Genomic DNA, 7,409 nt, shown 5'->3' on the forward strand with positions numbered 1-7,409 from the left:
AACTGGGTTATATTCAGAGAGGTTAATCTGAAGTTTACTTTAGGATGTTTAAACAATTTTTTTTAACTCTCGCAACTAAGTCACTCAATACATTGATATCATTAAGTCGTTGACTGTTACTATGGTAACCATTATGTGCTAAAACTTTCAATAGTGATAGGACTTAAGAAAGTATCCAACAATTAAGTCCTGAGGTAATGTCTATTGATTTACCTGATGGACCTTCAACCTTTAGAAATCTTGATCACTGACTGGAGGTCCTAAACTGAACATGTCCAGTAGTTATGCTCGGCCCAGCAGGGCCTCTATGAAAGAAGTTTGATTTACGTCCTACATGTGTAACTTTGTACATGATTCTTTAGGGCAGTGTGAAGACACATCCAGATCCAGTGACCACAACCACTCAAGAGAAGCTGTTTTTCTGTGAGTTTGCAGTATTGCAGCATCCTGTCGTGACTCAGCATGCCTTCAGTGGTATCAAGAAACCTCTAAGGCAGGCATTTCATTTCCTTCAAAATTGCTGCACCTGTGCTTCCGTGCTAGTTTATCTGAACACTTTGTTATCTTTTGTTTAGATGTGGATGCCTCCAGAGTGAAACTGTGGCTTCTATCAAGGTCCAGAAGCTCCAGCCTCGTCCCCAATTTCCTTGTCATTTTAAAACAATCAAATCAGCAACAGGAAACTGTTGACTGTGACTGAGGCTTGGAAAGAACAGGACCATTGGCTACCCAAAGTAAGCAAAGTATTGGTCAGCCAGTTAGCCTGCCCTGTTCTCTTTTGTATCTTCATTGAGCAAGAATCAGAGGACTGATGTGATTTCCCACCGATTTGACAATTCTGGAGTGGACACTTGGCCGACTACACAGTTTCTATAGAACAGTGTGAAGAAATGAGTCACTGTTTTAGCAGGTTCTCATCCAAAACAGTCTCCAATGTGGTCACTCCTCCAACACCTGTCATCTTATTATTCATTGCAAACTTTGCTAACACCAGAAATTATATTGTCCGGGCAACCACTGTCTCTACCAGATGACCACTAGCATCTCAACTGACTTTCTCACTGGAAGACGACACCATCATCATCATTATCCCCTCCAAAGCTGCTCACTTTGTCCTTCAATGAGGCAACTCAACTCATGGTTAATACACCAGGATTTTCTCCAGGACACTGTGTAGTACAGGTCCTCCAGTATTGTTTTGGTACAGTGAAGGCTTCAACTAACTCTTGGGATCTTCCACTGAGCTAACCTCACAGTCGAGTCATCAGATGGGACAATGGATCATGTCTGCTTTGTCTTTCGTCAGTCAGACTTGGAAAAAGATCTTGTCTGTAATACCAGAGAACAACAGCTATCCGGTGGCAATCAGCAGACCACTGATACTTTGCAGTCCACAACAACCAAAGATCCATTAGGTCTCAGCAATCTTCTTCCTTTCAGGTTATTGTTTTGACCGTGATGCTTTTGCTTACCTGCAGTCCAACTGCTGTGAGTGCATTTCTGTTACAGTGGGTTTTAATACCTGCATGAATTCCTGATTTTTTTGCTGCCATGATCTTGAGAATCTTGCTTTTAGAGCTGTTGAGGCCCAGGTGATCTGAGTTTTCTGCGACTATGCTGGACGTTTCCTGCATCTGCATGCAGCAAATACAGCATCCATCAAGCTGGAAGGAGAGGCGATAGAGGAGGCGGAAAGCCTCACTTACCTTAGCAGCATTGTCGACAAGTAAGGTGGAACAGATGCTGACATTAGAATACAAACTGACAAGGCAAGGACAGCTTTCCATCAACTAAAACACGTCTGGGGATGCACAGACCTAACAACAAACTTCAAGGTCAGGATTTTCAAAACCTCGGTAAAGCCCTCCTTACTCAATGGAACGGAGACCTGGAAAACCACTGTCATCACCTTGAAGGGAATCCAGACCTTCATTAACACCTACCTCAGGAAAATTCTTTGAATTTGATGGCCAGACAGAATAAGCAATGAAAAACTGTGGAGGCAAACAAGACAAAAACCTGCAGAAGAAGAAATCCTCCAAATACGCTGGAGATGGATTGGCAACAGGCTCCACAAACCTACATCCAGCACTACAAGACAAGCCTTCTTTTGTATTCCACAGGGGTGAATAATAAAGAGGTCAACCAAGGAGTACATGAGGCCATGACCAGGGGACAGACATGAAGAGGACAGGTTTCACTTGGGGAGAACTGGACCGACTGGCTCGGGACCGGGATGGCTGTAGAACATTTGTTGATGGCCTACACCCAAAGACGGGCCGCAGGCAGAGATGAGGAGATGACATGATGAATTTGTAAAGAATAATCCTGGGTCCTTTCTTGCACAACATGGATGCAAATCCCACAACCAGCCTCCACTGGAGTCATCCTAAGTAACCAATGAAAGTGTACGTGCGAAACAGACACTGTTCTCAGGAGTAGGAGTCCTCTCATAACTGTGCCAAAAGCTATCATCAGCTTCGTCTTTACCACCTTGAGACCAGGGCTATTGTTTTTTTCCCCCACATGTAATCAGTAAAAGCTGTAAAGTCACTATGAACAACTGTGGGCTTTGTGGAAGGGAGACACTTGGGAGACTTTGTGTCCCCCTCACCACCCCAGAGAGAGATTTCCACCTGATCAAAACTGTAAATTAGAGAGTAAATAACAGCCTTATAATAATGTTAAAAAAAAAATTGTCAACTGCAACTCTACTGAATTGGATGCAAAACAAATGAAGCACAACAAGGCAAAAATGGTGCTCGGTTGCTTTATAATGACAAATACAAAAAAGTCCCATTCCATCGAACACCAGGGTGTAGAGAGGGTTAACCGAGAGATGGTGATGTACTCTATAATGTATTAATAACCATCAACAACCATGGTGATTGCCCCCTGAACTCTGGTACATGGTTGTTGTAACAGACAAAGAGCTCTGAAAATATTGTGGAAAATCAACAGTTTGACACGAAGAAAAGGCTTCACCCTGACGGGAAGATGGAATTCTTGCTATCTTGAATAACACAGCTCTCTCAAATTCCTGATGATGTGATAAGCCCCGATGAGCATCCAATCGTTAAGGGTTAACTTAATGTTTTGCATGTTGTAGTCATACTTTTTTTTTTACCTTTTTACTTGTATATTGAAAAAAGAAACACATTTTCTTGAAAGCTCCACTTTCTTAATGCCAAGCAAACCTTGAGGTAAAATGCATTACTAAATACCATCATGGTGAACAAGATGATGACTTACAGGAATCATCTCCCAAATCACAGCTTGTCATTCACAAGACTATTTTTTGCATTTGGGGCCATTTTCAAATTAAATAGCAGCTGCTTTACAACCTTTTAAAGTAAAATATTTGTGATAACACCTGTGACACATTTATACTCACTCATTACTTCTCATTGTAGCCAGGAGCCATATCTCATCAGTGGATGTAATTTGTCTGTGAGAGTGCATGCCCAGCATTGGCATTCAGGCTCTGTCCATCCTTTTTTTTTAATTATTGGAAAATGCTTTTTAATGCAGCAGTTTATGAAGTATAATGTTTTGATTAATTGGATTTAGTGGTTTTATGGGAGCGTAGACACTCAGAGAAAATGCAGGAGAGAACGTTTGAGTGGACTGTGCTGTGAAACTGTCAAACTCTACATATGAAGAGTCAAGTAAAGGCCACATCATCCTTTACATCCTAAACCCATTTTCATTTCCACACTGTAAATAGCTCTCTATTTACCCAGTGTCTGTCTGTCTTATCTTTCACCATAGGCCCACCACTGCCTCCAATGATCTGGGACCTGAACCTCAGGATGTGCTGCAAAGCTGCCATGAGTCAGGTGATGAATTCACAACTGAAAATGAAAATCAATATTCCTCATTGCGACTCTTGAATGTCTCTGAATTCTACATATCAATCAGCCTTCCCTTGTACATTTTTCTCTCTGTTTGTTTACAGACTTTTGCATCCTCTGTTACGAAGCAGGAAAACCTTTATTGGAATTTGCTGCTAGTGAGCTGCACTGTAAGTATTGTAAAATCAAAAACTGAGCTCAAATGTGCACTAGTGAAGAAGAAACAGTTAAATAATGTATGAGCTTTTGAAGCCAGGCAGACTGATGTAGAGGAAAATACAATTCTACAAATCTGTATCAGTGAATGATTAATTAATTTTTGTTGAATGATCTGTCCTAGCCTTGTGAGATATCACTTTCCATTTCTTTTTACACTTTTACAGAAGATCTCAGGAGACTGGTAGTTCAAAAGGCAGCTCAATTTAGAGCCCCCATTGGAAATGGCTTTGGAAATTCTTTGCCATACATTGGGCTTTGATGTGTTTTAACTGTCATAATCTTACTGTTCAGAAATGGGGAAAATAAATTTGTTCCATTGTAAAGGCTTCTTTTTTTTTTTTTTACTTTGCATTTCACACAAACTAGATCACACTTTTACGTATGTTCCCTGACTCTTTTTCCCCTGAACTTGACCTACAGTATATCATGTTGCAGCTAGAAGGTGACGTGGCGTAGATGAGTTGGCAGGTCATTTATTAATCAAAGAAAAGATTGATTTCCTGTCATTTAATCCACTTTTTTTTTTTAACCAGCAGTTGTTTTTGGCTGGTGTTAATGCCCCGCACAGCCCCGACTAATAAGTATCACATTTAGATATATGCAGTCGCAGGTAGATATTTGATAGCTGTTTATTCAAAAGCAAAAGAAACTTGAAAAGAGGATATAACCTCGAGTCAGAACTCTGGAGGGGTGGACTAAGATTGAAATTGGTCCGACTCTCTCCCTGTCTCTTTCTCACTCTCTCTCTCTCTCTTGAATTGAAGGTCCATTGTAGTACGTCAAACAAAAGGTTTTTTATCAGAGGCTCTTAATGTAACCCCCTCCCCTCACTCTCGGCCACCAACTCGTTCTTCTCTTCCTCTCTTTTCTCATTCATTTATTCCACTGTGTGTGGAAATAGGCTGGGCAACAATTAATTTCAGAGTGAATTCAGGCAGGATCTATTACCCCTCTCTGCCTCTATTGCTCTAATGGAAATCTATTTCACTTCTCTTTTGTGTCCAATATAATTTAATGCCCATTTTATTAATGGCCTGAAATAATTACGGAAGGCTTTTGTGATTCTTGAGTATGTTTCATTTAATTGTGTAATAAATGTCTAATCAGAGCTCCCATCTGAAGCCATTATGGCATTAAAATTAACAATTACGCCACAAATGTCTTGGTGAATGCGTTGGGGTCTATAGAAATCGTTGCTGATAACAAGACACATATAAATCATTCATGAGAATTTTTTTTCAGAGAAAAGCAGTGTGAGAGATAGGAGGATGGGAGAGAGAAAAAAGAAGTGGAGGAAGAAAAGAGGAGAAGAAAGAGGCTGAGTTTTCTTTATTCCATTGAAAAATGGGGATGGCCAAAAGATAGGGCATTTTAAAACTGTGTCACCCTCTCCAGTCCCTTTCTTCCCCTGTCTCTCTCTATCTCCCTTTAATTTGCCTTCCTCTTTATTTTTGAAGTGACAGATTTCACTTTGGGAATTCATTAACCGTTAACTTGGGCGATAAAATATCTATCAGGCCCTCTGCCCGGTTCCTTTGCTAAGCTGCGTGGCGCTCTGGTTCAACATTGTGGGTGACCGAAGGCAATTAAAGAGGCTTCACACTCTCTCACTCTCCCAGTGTCACTTTCTCTGTGAAAACAGGAAGGCTGCTCAACGTACCAGCAAGAATTGTTTTCTTAGTAGCCAAGTATACAAATTTCATGGTATGGGGAAACTCCATCTGCCGCCAAAAACCCTCGTCAGTTCCTCTGTGTCATTTCCAAGCTAATATACTACAATTGGTTTTGGTGAATCTATTTTAATAGCATAAGGTTTTGGCCTTCTTTGTTCTCTATTACCATGATGCACGAAGGGCCTCCCCGGGCAACGGATTGAACCCTGGTCCTAACCAGACTCTTTCAAGTGAGGAAGTGACTTTGATGTAGATGATGCCTCATGTTAATGAGAAGGTTGATTTTATTCTCAGTTGAACCCCCTCCCCTTCTTTTGAATCGAGCAATCTTGGATAAGTTGGTTGATATCACCCATCTCAGTCTCTGCCCCATCTCAGAGCACTGGAGCACTACTTAGTCAAACAGCTCCAGTATAGAAGCAATATGATTGTATAAAATGCTTCAATGTCTAAAATGCAATGAAACTCTAAGTTCTGTACATCCAGTCCAGTCTTACATAAGGCTCCAAACCAAGTATGTGGTCCTTTTAGTTCTGACTAAACCATTTATTCACTGCAATTCTATTCATTTTACTTTTTGTGGTTTAATTGTCTGATTTCTATTCTGTTAAATTGTTAGTGAAAATGTTAAATCTTGTAATAATGTGTATATTTTTAAGGTTGTGGTGCTACAAAACAGAAGATTTCTGGGCCTTATCGAGTTCAGGAAAACCTGCGTGGAAGTTCAAACTATAAAGGTTCATTTTTCATACTGATTAATCAGATTCAGTTGTTTAAGTAATCCAGTTAGTTCTCTACTAGAGACAGCATCCTGTTAGATGAAAGAGGTGACTGTTAAGTACGCAGTTTGTATCACCTGCATTGGCATCTATGGCAAATATGATAAACATTCCATTTGTACCCTGTTAACAGTATTCCTGTGCTGAATTAGTACAAATTAAATACACAAATACTGTACGTACCACGCACCATGGCAGTGGCTGCTCAGATACTAAAAGCCTTAAAACATTTATTTAATGCAGCAGCCCTATTTAGGACAGGGTCTCAAGACTATTGTCACTTAATACAAGATATTTCCATTTTCCATAACAAAAATCCAATGAAATGACCACAAAACAACTTTTACACAGTGGACTGAGGCTGTTGTGGACTCTTAGGGTTCTGGGCTCACTTCACCCAATTGGTGGTCCAGGATGTTCTTCTGGCCACGAGAGGGATTTGACATCATAGCACACTTTAACAACTATTAATTACTAATATCAGGAGAAAATTTGAAATGACTTTTGATCAATAAACAATGTCAATTTCTGGTTGGGCAGGATCTTACCCCTTTAACGCTACAAAGTGGGACTTTTACAAATGCTCTATGAGCAGACCATTCGCACCAGAGACTTCTGCTAGCCGAGGTAGCTAACTTTAAAATGTGTATATTCATACATTACTACCTCTATTTTTATTCTGTAAATTTTATTCTGTAATCTTTATTGCTTTTGCCGTATCGTCCATGCTGCTGTAACGAAAATATTTCCCCTTCATGAATCAATAAAGTATATCTATCTATCTATCTATCTATCTATCTATCTATCTATCTATCTATCTATCTATCTATCTATCTATCTATCTATCTATCTATCTATCTATCTATCTATCTATCTATCTATCT

The 7,409-nt window shown here is 40.0% G+C and overlaps 1 long non-coding RNA gene across 1 annotated transcript; it reads left to right on the forward strand.

Moving 5' to 3' along the window:
- Window positions 1-395: 395 nt before the first annotated feature.
- On the forward strand, window positions 396-4,396 carry LOC138624052 (uncharacterized). Its single transcript, XR_011311127.1, has 4 exons — window positions 396-493; window positions 576-734; window positions 3,772-3,839; window positions 3,959-4,396. It is a non-coding gene; the product is annotated as an uncharacterized lncRNA (long non-coding RNA).
- Window positions 4,397-7,409: the final 3,013 nt, after the last annotated feature.

The sequence above is a fragment of the Brachyistius frenatus genome, unplaced genomic scaffold (assembly GCF_029030835.1).
Source record: "Brachyistius frenatus isolate BFR_SWC_R1_liver_20210118 unplaced genomic scaffold, ASM2903083v1 Contig_49, whole genome shotgun sequence".
NCBI classification, from domain to species: domain Eukaryota; kingdom Metazoa; phylum Chordata; class Actinopteri; family Embiotocidae; genus Brachyistius; species Brachyistius frenatus.